This window comes from Apodemus sylvaticus, chromosome 7 (genome assembly GCF_947179515.1).
Source record: "Apodemus sylvaticus chromosome 7, mApoSyl1.1, whole genome shotgun sequence".
Classification (NCBI taxonomy): domain Eukaryota; kingdom Metazoa; phylum Chordata; class Mammalia; order Rodentia; family Muridae; genus Apodemus; species Apodemus sylvaticus.
The window spans coordinates 59,503,252-59,517,432 of record NC_067478.1 but is presented as its reverse complement, the minus strand read 5'-3'; the positions used below and the strand labels follow the sequence as shown (position 1 = coordinate 59,517,432).

At 47.8% G+C, this 14,181-nt stretch overlaps 1 non-coding gene across 1 annotated transcript; it reads right to left on the bottom strand.

The window, feature by feature from the left end:
- Window positions 1-13,508: 13,508 nt before the first annotated feature.
- On the bottom strand, window positions 13,509-13,651 carry LOC127690359 (small nucleolar RNA SNORA48). The gene has a single exon (XR_007979079.1). It is a non-coding gene; the product is annotated as a small nucleolar RNA SNORA48 (small nucleolar RNA).
- Window positions 13,652-14,181: the final 530 nt, after the last annotated feature.

Genomic DNA, 14,181 nt, shown 5'->3' with positions numbered 1-14,181 from the left:
CTCAGTCTGGACGCTGCCTAGATCCTGTCAAGTTGACAATCGATATGAATTATCATGATGGGTGCATTATAAATTTTAAATGCCACGTGCATAGAATAAAACATAGCATCATGGAGTAAGGGTCAAGGTGAGGGAGAATGATGGAATTTCATGACTCAGCCTCTCTGAAAGGCAACCTGAGAGTAGGTGTTAAGCCTTACACTGTGGAGTTGTCTGGACTTCCATCTCCACCCCTAGGAAATCACCCCGAATAAGTAGTGATCAAAGTTGTGAATAAAGACATTGTAGTGTTCACAAGCACTAACGTCACTGGAATGGGGGCAGAGAGGGTGGTTCTTAAGAATTATGGTATTGTGGTAATTTGAATATGTTTGACCCGTGGGAAATGGCACTATTAGGAGGCATGACCTCATTGGAAGAGGTGTGGCCTTGTTGGAGGAAGTGTGTCACCGTGTAGGGGGGCTTTGAGGACTCCTAGAGCTCATGCTTCACCCATTGTGGAAGAGTCAGTCTCCTTCTGGCTGCCTTCAGATAAAGATGTAGAATTCTCAGCTCCTCCAACACCATGTCTGCCTGGATGCTACCATGCCTTCTGCCATGATGACAATGGACTGAACCTCTGAAACTGTAAGCCAGCCCCAAACAAATGCCGTCCTTTATAAGAGTTGCCTTAGTCAAGGTGTCTCTCCTCAGCCATGAAACCAAGACAGGTATCTCCAAAAGAATACCATGCAGTCATTAAAATGATATGCCAGAGAGGCATTCAATTGTTCTAGAAACATGTGTAGGGATATGCTTGTTGATAAAAAAAAAAGTTTGAGTTAGTATGCTTTTGTTTAGAACTGTGTGTAGAGGAATAGAGATAAATGCTAACAGTTGTTGGTAGGCAACACATGTATGCCACACACACACATGCAAAAACACATAGGTACCAACACACACACACACACACACACATGCACGAGAAGTGGGAAGAAAGTTAGAATTCAAAAACCGGTGCTATGGCTATGGATTGAATATATTTTTTAGTACTTCATATATTAGACATTCAACCCTTAAGCTCCTATGTTAAGGTGTTTGGAGGTAGGGCTGGGGTTTGGGAACTGGATTAGCTGTTGCCACAAGGTCAGGGCCACTATGATAGTGTTTATGGCTTTGTGAAAAGAGATCATAAACGGCACACTAGCTTTGTCTCGTGTGGGACATTTCTCCACCATGTTACCAGGAAGCCAGAAAGCTCCCAGCAAATGCCAGGGCCACTCCGGGTCTTTCCAGTCTCTAGCACAATGGCTCTCACCCTTCCTAATGCTGTGACCCATAACACAGTTCCTTGTGTTGTGGTGACCCCAATCATAAAATTATCTTTGTTATTACTTCATAACTGTAATTTTGCTTCTGTTATGAATCATAATGTAAAAATCAGATATGCTGATGGTCTTAGGTGACCCCTGTAAAAGGATCTTTTGATCTCAAAGGGGTCAGGACCCACAGGTTGAGAACTAGAGTGCTAGACTAGCCCCATAAGCCTCCAAAATGGCTCCTTGATAAGTTACCCAGAATTGCACATTCTGTTACAGCTGTTTCTGACATTGATGCATATTGAACTATGAATATTTGTTTATATCTTTGGGGGTTTCCATATGCATTTGTTTGTTTCTGTTTAACAGCATAGGATGACCTTAAAAACACTGAAGGAAGAGTCATTATTAGTCCCTGGTATATTTGTTACTGTAGCTCTATTACTTGATGAATAATAGTGTTAGGAACTCAGAGCAAGATTAGCAAGCACAAGTGTAACAACCACGGTGGTCAAGAATGAGAGACAATGCAACCAAGCCCTTGCTAGGCTCCAGCCTTTACTCTGAATGCCTCTTGCTTACTTAACTCACCTAGTGTAACAACAACACTGGCCTCATGACTTACATAAATAAAAGTATATTTTGGGTGCATCCAATAAGTGTATATAGTATGGTCAAAGTTTGGAAACTGTTGATTATACCCAAAGCTAAAAAGATGGGCTAGGAAGAGATGGTTCAGTCTGTAAAGTGGCTTCTATATAAGCATGAAGATGTGAGTTTAAATCCCCTGCAAATGGTCTTTAAGAAGCCCACTGTGGTGGCATATTCCTGTAAACCTAGTGTTGTGTACAGGGGCCATGGAGACCTCAGGCTCCCCAGAGCTGGCTGGCCAGCCAGTGTGGCCAATCAGTGTATTCCAGGTTCAGTGAGACCTTGCCTTAGGGGTGGTGAGTGTAGGGGGGTGGAGAGTGAGGAAGGAAGACTTCCAACAGTCTCTAGCCACTGCAGGTATACAGGCACAAAAGTACACACACAACTACACACACACACACACACATTCATATTCATATGAGCACACATATGCCCGCTCCAGCCACACACAGAGAAGATATAAGACTTGAATCAACTTAATAAAAGGTGGCTTTTCTTTTTGGTTTCTGGGAAACACACTCTCTCCCTCTCCTTTATTTGTTGGCTCTGAAGAGCAGATTTCATACATCAGAGGAAGCAAGCTTATAGTTTGACTATATAGACTGTGAGTGTCAGTCCCATCGTAAGCCCCAGGTTTAATCCTAATCAAGCTGTCTTTGATATGCAGCTCTGGGCTCTGACAGAGGGAGGCTACCTTTCAAGGCTCTCCGCTGACATCTGGGTTGTGGCAGCAGTAATGTCCAGTTAATTTATTATCATTTAGCGCCAAAATGGATGAGAATATAACCTTTGTAATTTTTAAGTGTTTTATTGGCTATAAAAGATAAAGTGCGAAATAAAACGATGTAAAGTGGTATTTTGTCAGGTTAAGGGATGGATTTATGCTTTAACTAACTGATAGAATGATCAGTGTAAAGGCCTGGGGAGCTGCCGTCCCCCTCCCCTCTTTTTATATGTAAGTTCAACAAACTTCCCTCCATGGGCGACCTACTGAGGCTCGCCCAAACTCCTGGCCCCCTTTGTCTGAAAGTATTAGCTCAGCTGTTTAGATTCAGATTATCACAGGGCGTCTGAAGCAGACATTAAGCAATGGGGATAAGTTTAAATAAATAGGATGCTTTATGCTCTCAAGCGGGCTATTTGCTCTTCAGGGGCTCAGGGATCACAGAGTGTCTTGGATGAGTAGGCAAAAACAAAGTGTGGGAGGTAAAAAGAGTATTGCAGAGAGCCTGATTTTTGGGAATGGTTGCTGTGGTGTGTGTATGTGTGTGTGTGTGTGTGTGTGTGTGTGTGTGTGTGTGTGTGTGTGTGTGTGTGTAAGGAAAGAGAAATGAAAACAAGCCAAACACATCAAAAAGTGGTTATCAGGTCATTTGACGTTTAGGTTCTGAGACTCTGTTGGAGGGTTAGTTAAAGCTCAGAGTGCTGGGTCGCCTCCAGAGTTCCTGATGCAGGAGGTCTGGGTTGGGCAAGCATCATTTCTTATGTTCGTGTATGTGCATGCGTGGAGGCCAGACACTGTGTCAAGCATCTCTCAGCCACTCCACTTTATTTAGTGTGTGTGTGTGTGTGTGTGTGTGCATGTGTGTGTATATTTATATATGTGCACTGTGGTACTTGCGTTTGGAGGTCAGATGTCTATCTTGCATTCCTTCTTCTGTCTCTCTCTACCTTATCCTTTGAGATTAGGTCTCTCATTAAATCCAGCAAGCTCTGGAGCACCCCGACCCCCACCTTTATTATTCAGACACTCAGTTACAGTGGTATATCGTCAGGCCTTGCTTTTTAAAATGGGTCTGGGCATTTGAATTCAGACCCTCATGTTGGCACTGCAGACTGAGCCATCTCCTCTGTCCAGCCCCTTATTTTGTGGTCAAGGTCTCTTGAAGAACCGGAGCTCACTGATGGCCTAACCAGTGAGCTCCTGGCATCTGTCTGTCTCTTTAAAAGCCAGCACAGAGGGAGGAGATGGCAGCCCTGCCTTTCTTGTATTCCACATGGCTTCTAGGATTACTTTCAGGTTCTCAGGCTTGGACAAGCACCTCACACGCCGAGCCATCTCCCCAGCTCTGAGATTCCACATTTTTAACGGGGTTCGATCCTAAGACTTTAAGGCCTCTGTATATATAGAGAGGTTCACAGTAAATGTGTATTGTTAAGATGGGAACAGCCAGGCCAAGGACCCAATGCCTCAGACCTATGGGGGGACTGGCAAAGCCTTCCCCAGGTGAGTCTCACAGGGACAGCAAAGTCTTCCTCTGGTCCCTGAGGATGTTCATAGAGTTTGCAGAAACTGTCTGCAACAACTCCTTCCCCACCCAAAGAAGACTGCTCCTGCTGAGATTAGCTAACCCTGCCCCCCTTTTCAGCTGTTCGTACTAACCCCGCCTCCTTGTTTATGTATATGTACTAACCCCGCCTCCTTGTTTATGTATATGTACTAACCCCGCCTCCTTGTTTATGTGTGTACTAACCCCGCCTCCTTTTTTATGTGTATGTAATGCTCCTGCCTCCTTGTTCAGCTGTCTATAATAAACACCCTGTGCTTCCGAGATCTTGAGATTCTTACACGCATCTGTCTTTTCTTCATTCCCTTTTGGCTCCAGTCAGACTTCCAGGATCCACGCAGGGCAAGAACACCGAACTGTCACTGTTGCCCTGGGGACTGTTCGCTCAGAGGGAGCATTACCCTCGGGGCTCATTTGTCCATGGCAGAATCAATTCTACGTGACACAGGTGCTGAAGGGGTGCAGGGACACTTATTTTTCAGCTCAGAAGCATGAGGCCCATGAGTCTATAGAGGTGTGTACATATGATGTCTCTCTCTCTCTCTCTCTCTCTCTCTCTCTGTGTGTGTGTGTGTGTGTGTGTGTGTGTTTTGAGCAAATAATCGAAGGCCTGACCAGAGGATAGACAGCTTTCATCTTTGCAGCTTCCAATCCAAGACTGTATCAAGGAATAAAATCTGCCTGCTTCCTGCTTTCCTAAGTGTCCTGTTTGTTTTGTAGGCTTTGCTTCCAGAGTAATCCACTTGCCTGGAACTCCTCAAGCGGCCGTCTGTTTTCTTACTGTGCTGTGGATGCTGAGCACAGGGCTGTGTGCCAGGCTCTGATTCTGGGCTCAAAAGATTTGGTGCAAAATAGAGATGTTGGGTCATTTTACCAAAGATCCCGAGTTTGGAGGTCACAGCAAAGCCTGGAGGAACAGCACAGGTGAACCCTACGAAGTCAGTGGGGGACAGTGTAGGCACACTTCATGAAGTCAGTGGGGGACAGTGTAGGCACACCTCATGAAGTCAGTGGGGGACAGTGTAGGCACACCTCCGTGGAGCCAGTTCTGGCGGTCATCTGGAGACACTGAACCCAGACTGTAGATTAACCACAAGGTATTTTGAAAGTCGTCATGCCTGACCCCTGCAGCTAGCACCTGAAGTTGGTGTAGCGTTTATCACAGATGCAGCAGCTCTGCACAGCCTCTGCCGCTTACAAACACGAAAGACTCAGTTGTTTCCCAACGGCTGTGGTCCAGACACATTTTCTGAAGGCCACAACTTTAAATTTTTTTTTTTGATTTTTTTAAAATACCATAATCATCCCTGAGATTTAACTACGTGCTTCCCAGCTGGGCTGGTGGGATGGCTCTGTCATTCAGTAAATAACTGTTGGACCAACCAGAGGACATGAGTTTAGATCCCCCAGAACCCATGTCAAAAGCTGGGCACAGTGACAAATATTAGACACCAGCCTTGTGATAACAAAGACAGCGATCCCTGGATCTCATTGGCCAAGCAGGCTGGCTGAAACAACAAATTTCCTCTTCAGTGAGAGGTCCTGTCTCAAAAAAATAAAGGTAGGGAACTATCAAGGAATGCCTTCCGACGTCCATAGAGGACCTCTGTTCTGATGCAGCCTGTGCATCTGTTGAGGGAGACGGGGGTGGGGGAGTGGGGGGATGAGGGGGGTGGGAAGTGGGGGGGGGTTGGGAAGTGGGGGGGTTGGGGGTAGGGGGGGATGGGGGGTTGGGGGAATGGGAGGTGGGGCATAGAGGGTGGGGGTGGGGGTTGAGTCCTTGGTCCATTCTGTCAGCTGGGAATGCTGAGAGGCCTGTTCCATTGCTTCAACACACTGGGTTTAGATAAGAGACAGCCTATAATTTTAAAGCTTTATTATAGAAAAGTAGGGGGAAAGAAAAGAGATAGAAAAGTAAAGAGAGAAAGAAGAGATAGAGGGGTAAGAGCTGGCCACGGCCACGTGGAAAGAGAGTGGGGATAGAGGGGGAATAGAGGGGCAAGAGACAAGGGAGAGAGTAAGAGAAGAAAAGAAGACAAAAGAGGTGTGCAAGAGAGTGAGGAGGGGGCCACACAGTCCCTTTTATAGTGGGCTGGGCTACCTGGCTGTTGCCAGGTAACGGTGAGGCGGGGCAAACCTAGCTTTGGCTAGGTGACTGTAAGGGTGGAGTCCAGCCAGAACACTAGGGGCCTGGGGCGTGGCCCTAGTGACTGATGGCCACAGGGTTATGTCCAACAGACCTCCATCTGCAAGAACACACCCACCTGCACCACACACTTGCACAACCGCCCCTGAATATTTTAAATTCTAGTTGGACATTCTGCTCTCCAGCGCTGAAGACATGTGGGGGAGTTCATTGATCCATTGACCAATGTACTTGAGATCTAAAGTTAGTATTGATTCTTGTAAATCTAACTGCTTCTTGGTTTATAGTCATCCCCTTGTGCTCTTTAGTTCTAGGAGCAAATGACCGCTCAATTATACCCCGCTCCCCAGGGAGTCGGGCGTGTTCTCTTTTATTACTGAAGGCTTGGAAGCCCTTCTTTCTGAGTTAATCCCTACTCAGAGAGTCTTCTGCACTGCTACCCAATTGTGATGGCTGCTGTTGTTTGTCATCTGACAGGATTCAGACTCAACCCTGGAGACACGTGCCTCTGGGCACGTGTGTGTGAGGGCGCTTCTAGACTGTGCTGGCTGAGGAGGGAAGGCCCACCTTAGCTGTTGGTAGCATCCCATGGGCTGGTGTCCTGAACTGAATGAAAAAGAGAAAGGGAGCTGAGTGCCAACACCCATCACTGCTTCCTGGCTGCTGACAGGATGTGCCCAGCTGTCCCACGTTCCCGATGCCAGGCCTTCCGCCACCGTGATGGAACTGTATTCTCAGAGTGTGAGTCAACACACAATCCCTTCCTGGAGAGATGGCTCAGAGTTTAAGAGCACTAGCTTCTCTTCCAGAGGACCAGGTCCAATCTCTAGCAACCTCAGGCAACTCACAACTGCCTGAGACTCCAGTCCCATGATGCCCTCTTCTGCCCTTTGTACATGGTGCACAGACATACATGCATGCATGCAAAAACACCCATACACATAAAAATAGAATAATTAATAAGTAACCCCCCCCCTTAAGTTTCATTTTGCCACAGCAAAAGGACAAGTTACTAATCCACCAATGTTCAGGTTAAATTACAATGCCAAAGCCCAGCTCACCAGATTTCTCTTGTCCTGCCTGGTGTGGTGTGCCTGGCGGTGTCTTCTAGTTCTTGCTGGGTCTGTTTAGATCCCAGGATGTAAAGCCAGGCATGTGTGGTGGTTACCGCTGCTGCCCCATGACCTGGGATTGGATCACCCCTCTACCTCTCTTAGGCTGACCTTAGTCAAGTTTTGAACTTAGTCTGATCTTGTTTCCTGATCTGGAAAGCAGGGCTCAGGCAGAGGGGTAGTGGTTTGCTGTGGCCACTGAAGGGTACCACTTTGGTAACAGAGGCATGGTATGGTCATAATAGGCAAAGGTGGCAATTACATTAAAGGAGATCTTTTTTTTTTTTAAAGTGTGCGTGTTTGTGTGTGTGTGTGTGTGAATGTGTGCATGGATGTGGAGGTCAGAGGACAACAACATCTGATGTCATTTCTTATTCCCTCTCCTCATGTAGCCCAGGATAGCCTCAAACTCAGTACATGGATAAGGATAACCTTGAACTTCTGATCTTCCTGCCCCCTCCCAATCGATAGTGCAGGGATTTCAGGCTGTGCTACTATGCTTGAGTTAGCCTTGTTAATGTGACAACAAGGAACAAATCCAGGGCTTCTCCGTTCCCAGAATCATCTTACTTTGAGACAGTTTCCCAGTGGCCTAGAACTTGCTAAGAAAGCCAGACTGGTTAGCATGCAGGCCCCAAGAGTCTCCACCTCCCCCGTGCTGGGATCACAAGCATATGCCACTGTGCCCAGCTTTTTAAAAATGGGTTCTGGAATCAAACTCAGGTCCTTATTCTTGCATGATGAATGCTTTATGGATTGAGCTCTCTCCATCTCTCTGTCTCTCTGTCTCTCTGTCTCTGTCTCTCCTCTTACCTTCCTCCCTCCCTCCTTCCCGCTCTATCTCCAATGCCAAATTCTTGGGGGGAGGGGTGCTAGGTGAGCTATTTGTGTAATTAGAATGTTCTCACGATAGGAAATTATGTATGTGTGTGCAAGTGTGTGTCTAAGGCAAGCACATAGCTCAGGGGCCTCTGTGTGGTTTCACTTTGAGACAGTGTTTCACTGCCTGGTTTGGGGCTCCCTTGGAGATCAGGCTGTCCTGGAACTCCCAGAGATCCTCCTGCCTCTGCCTCTCAAGTGCTAAGACTAAAGATGTGCGCCACCACATCTAGCCTGGGATCTGCTAAAATCCTAAGGATGCTTTCTCTAACCCTCTGGGTTTTCTTGTTCTTTCTCTGAAGCAAACTTACTTTCACCCTCCAGACCCAAGCATAGCTGCTGGCTGACCACCACTGCTGAATGTTCTTGCTTTCTCTGCCCCTAAAGGTCGGGTGCTGTCTTCCTCATCCCCATCTTCTCCAGACAGATTTTTCAACTTGCCTGCCATATTAACCAAGCTTCCTTCTTAGTCCATTTTAAATTATTTTATTGAGGAGACTGAGAATTCTACAAAGGGCCCCCAGATTCCCAGTGACACTACTAGACCAGAAGTGAGCAAGTTCCTCCTCACGGGTCAGGAGCGCTGAGCCTGCAGAATCTTTGGGCCCGGATGGGCCTTCTTCCTACTTCTGGTTCTCTCCTTGCCCCTCCAGGCAGGCAGTGCCCCAGGGAGCAGGAGATGGCAAGGTGCCAGGCATGAATAATGAATTGCACCCTCATTTCCATCCGTGGGCTGGCTGTTTACACACCAATTCGCAGGGATCTGGAGCCTGAGGAAATCTGACTTATGGTGGGCTCAGGCTCCCTCCCTCCCGTGTGCCTAGCTCAGGAAAAGGCAGAATTGTTACCCGAAGACCATCTGGCTCCTTCGCATGCGCTGATTAGGAGCAGCAGAGGTGGGCCTGTTACGATGGGAAGGCATCTTGGGCACAGATGCTGAGTTTATGTGTAAAATATGGCTTCCGGCCAACACGCTAATCAGGAGCACCTCTGAAGTGCTTCCAATCGTCTGGATGAGGTGGCTCCGGCTCTCGTGTTGTTTGTACAAGCTGGTAGTTAGAGGTGTTGTGTACAAGATATTTGTAGTCATAATTTCTCCAAACAGGTTAAGGCAAACACGATAAGAATCAGCATATTAATGTGCTGTGTTTCAAATTAGAATCATAAACACTCTTTCCTCATTGGAGGCCTAATCTGCTAAGAAGAAGCCAGATGTTTAATGACGAAACCATTATTCAGGAGGGCCCATCAAAGTAAAACAAATTGTTGTTGTTTAAGTGGAAGGGAACACCTGCCTGCTGCCAGGAACTTGGACAAACTGCTCAGAGTGGAGTCGTGCTTGCGTTGGATTTCCGGGGCTTCTGCTGTTGTTTGAGGATCCTTCCAGAAGAACCCGTTCAGCAAAGGGGGAAATCTTTTCAGGCCAGCATGTTGTGTGTCCCAGTGCAGAGGCAACTGCTAGGATGGGGGTGGGGCTTTGGAAAGAAGGTGAGCTAAGAGACTTTTGGGATCCCCTTTTACTATAAAGTCCCCCTGTTCTTCATGGTTTTTGTTTCTAAGCAAAGGGTTAGGAAGGGACAGGGCTGTGAGTGGCATCCGAGTCCTCCGCCTGCATCCAGAGCTTGCTGGTGTAGAACCGGATCATTCATCTCCTTGAGGGAAGGCCGTCCCACCAGCACCCCCCCATCTTTAGGGAGTCACCGACACCCTCAAGGGCCCAGGGGTGGATCTCCTCTTTCCCATGTCCCACTCCACTGTCCTGCTGTCCCCTTCCATCGGAAGCTTTCCCTTCCTTCTTCCATCCTCCTTAGCTTTCAAACTTCCTGTCAAAACTGCATCTTAAAGCTGAGTGTGTAACCCCAGCATTTGTGGGACTCAGGCAGGAAGGTAATGAGGTCAGCCTGGGCTAATAGTGAGCATCAGCTGGTCAGAGCTATATGGCAAGACTCTAAAATGTAAACCCAAAAGAAAGGAGTATGTTTGGTTGCTTACGAGTCTGAAGAACACACACAAAGGCAGGTTGGTGTTGCCAGGTCAGAAACTACAGGTGATTTTGCAAACCTTGATGCCTTCATGCACCCTGCCTTAAACATCCAAAATGCTCCAGAGCTGTTTATAGGCGTTCCAATTTATTTATTTCTCTAAGTTTGCCTCAATGCTGGTAGATTGGGGGCAGGGGGCGACCATGCACAAGAGGCTAGCCCCTTGCAAGTCCACTGGGATGTTTGACAGCACTCCTGTAAAACCTGGAGCACAAGCGTGGCTCTGAGGATTCATTTGTCCTGATGCTTTTTCTTTTATCAAGGACCAGAAAGAAAAAAAAATCACTCCTAGACTCAAGGTTCTGCTCTCCTGCTGCAGATGTCTCGATGTGTTGCTTGCTCTGGGCTGTGACAAAAACACTTGACAAAATCAACTTATGAGAGGAAAGAACACTTTGGGCTCAGAGCTTCAGAATATGTTGAAGGCATGGTGAGCGGGTCAGTCCGAGCTGGGGAGATGGAGCAGGTCAGGGCAGCGGTACACATCATGGCGGAGTTGCCACATCATGGAGGAGAGAGAAGCCAGATCCAAGGGCAGGTGTCATCTTCAAAGGTCTTCCTCCCAGTGACCTACCTCACTGGGCTTGACCACCTAAAAGTTCCACAGCCAACTAAGTAGAAGCGTCAGCTGGGACCAAGTACCCCGAATGTGAGAGTGTGGGGGACATTTTGGATTTTGGTTCCAACCATGACACTTGATGTCTACGAATGACATCTCATTTTCTTTGAAGTCGCTATGATTTCTCTCTTGGATTCATGTCCCATGTCATTTTTTTTTTTTTGCCAATTTTATTTCTTTAAAAGTATCTCTTAGCAGTTCTTTTTATTTAATGTGTTATAGTAGGAACGGAGGAAGCTCTGACTCAGCTACCACCTACCACCTCACGCCTCTCAATACTATCTTTTCCCTTGGGGTTCTTTTTAGCACGCGACTGATTATATTCTGCGACAGTATACTTTGCCAGTTTCTGCTCAGGGTGACTCTAATTGTTTGGGTTCCAACTTAAATCTGCTTATTGGTGATGACCGTTCATTATTTTAGGGTCACAGTGGCAATTTATAGGGATAATGAATACCACATCCTTAGCGTGGTGTCTGACTCAGGGAAATAGGGAAATAGGTGGTGTAGAGCACATTAATCAGCTACATTAGTGTAGGGTTGTGGCTTGATTCTGAGAATCACTCAGTAAAAGCTAGTTCATCTACATTGCAGCCTTTCATACATCTGAGAGCAATTCCTGTCTTCTTCTCACCCCTAGTCCTTCCCTAATCTCTCTCTCTCTCTCTCTCTCTCTCTCTCTCTCTCTCTCTCTCTCACTCTCTCTAAACTTTTTATTGATTCTTGGTGAGTTTTACATCATGCACCCCAGTCCAGCTTATCCCCATCCCGTCATATCTACTTTTGGTCTTGCAACCTTCTCCCCCCAAATAAAAAAGAACACACACAACAACAACAAAACAAAGCATAAAAACATCTCCGTGGAAGCTGTGGTGTGTCACACTATGTCCCACAGTATATCCCTCTGTCCACACATCTTCACTTGCAAATGTCCATTGTGATGAATCGGTGATCCTGTTCCAGGTCTCACTTCTGTGACCTCATCAGGACTCCTCCCAGTCATCCTGTTGTCACCCTGTGTCATGGAGATCCTGCAGCTTTGCAACAGCAGGACTGGCCCTTTCATGAGTCCCAAACCTTCACAGATGGCATAGATTTTGGGGTGGGCCATCTCGGAGGCCTGGATCTGAGCCTGGGTTGTAGCTGAGCTGGTCAGCTCTCTTTCCCACACCACCAGGCGAGCCTCCAGAACTGCTCTGGCTTGGCCACTCAATGCTGCCACAGGCAGGTGCCATAGCAGGGTCAGCTCTCCTGCTCTCACGCCCTTAGGACCAGCTCACCCCACCCACACCCCCTGAGCCAGCTCCACTGTGCTGCCCAGGTAAAGGGCAGAGTTTGCTCTCTCACGTGCTCTAGCATGTGGTGGGCTGGGAAAGCTCTCTGACTGTCACACCCTCACACCCTCCAAGCTGCCTCACCTGTGTCTTTGTCATCAGCGTCAACTCCACTGGTTTGTCTATGCCAGATGCAGGGCCCTCTCTCTGAGTGCTATAGCCAGTGAGGGGGCAGGGCTCTCCTGACTACCCCAGGGCTCAAGGGGAGAGAGGGCATCACCCGCACACTCAGTCCGCCTCACAGCAGATGAATGGTAGGGCCAGCTCTTTCTCACTCTCGCCCTTAGGGTCGGACTTACCCACAACCCCTCAACTAGGGCTAGCGTAGGCTACTGTGCTGTTCAGGTGAGGGGCAGGGCCTGCTGTCCTGTTCTCCTGACTCTCAGGTCAGCTGTCCTGACTGTCACAGGTGGGGAGGGATGGTAGCGGGAGAGGTGGGGATGGCCTCACCCCATACCCATGCTTCTTCTGCATCAGTGCCCTCCCACAGCAGAAAAGTGGTGGGGCCAGCTATTCTCACACTCACATCCTCAGGGCAAGCTCATCCGTATCTCCCCTCCCTCCACCCCTCCATGGGGACCAGCTCCACTGTGCTGCCAGTGGTAAGAGATGGGGCCAGTTCTCCAGAGCACGGTATCCAGTGAGGGGTGGGGCCATTTCCGCACAGCCCCTGGTGGTTACCTCGACCAGGGACATCTGCGTGTTTCTCTAGTGGTAATATGAGGCATGGATACTGACACTGACCCCTGTGGCTGCGTAGCCATGGACTGAGACATGGCCCTCAGCAGCAGCTCTGACTGGGACTTCACCATGGCCCCTGGTGGCAGGGCTGACCATTCACAACAGGCTACTTCTCTAGACGCTGAGTCTCCAGTTCCATCTCTCTTCATAAGGCTTGAGCTGCTCCACATCTTTCTCTCTCATCTGTCCACCACATGCTTGCACATTGTGGTGGCTCCTGCTACAGGCTGGCCACACATTTAATGGGCCCCTGAGTGACATCCTCCGGCTACACTGTGTGGCTGCTGGCAAGTAGGTGTTTATGGCCTGCCTGTGCCTTGCTCTGGAGGGCAGGTCTATGGTGACATGGAAGTCCTCAGGTCTTCCTCCTTCAATGCTGCCTGGATTTGATTTGAGTTTTATGAGCCCCAGGCATAAAACATCTTTGGCCACCAAGCCAGGCATCAAACTAGGATGAACAAAGGACTGCCACCTGCCCCACCCCCTGACTGATAAAAGAACAACACCACCAACACAGTGTCTCTGCCCATTGCCAGGGGAATTTCCTATTATTTTAAGCTTTGGTCTTCTTGATATATGAAGACTTGACACTGTCTTCATATATCAAGGCTTGAATTCCTTCACTGTTTTGATCTTTTGCCTCAAGCAGGTTCAAGCTTGTGTGTGTGTGTGTGTGTGCACGCACATGTCTATACATATATATGTGCATGAATGCAAAGGAAGGAAGCTTGAGTTCAATACCAGGTGTCTTCCATAATCAGTCTCCCGATATGTTTTCTTTTTCTTTCTTTTCATGTCTATGATACATGAACCATAAATATATATATGAATGTGCACATAGAGAATGTGCAAGATTGAGCTTGACAATCCTCAGTTCTTCTGCCTTGTTCTTTAAGACAGAGTCTGTCCATCAAACCCACAGCTTGCTGATACAGCTAGTCTCCCTCTTTAGCTTGCTACAGGCATCCCTGTCTATGCCTCCCAAGACTGAGACTGAGGGCAAGCCACCACACCCATCCAGCATTTACCTGGGTTCTGGAGATCCAAACTCTTAGGCCTTATGTGTGTGTG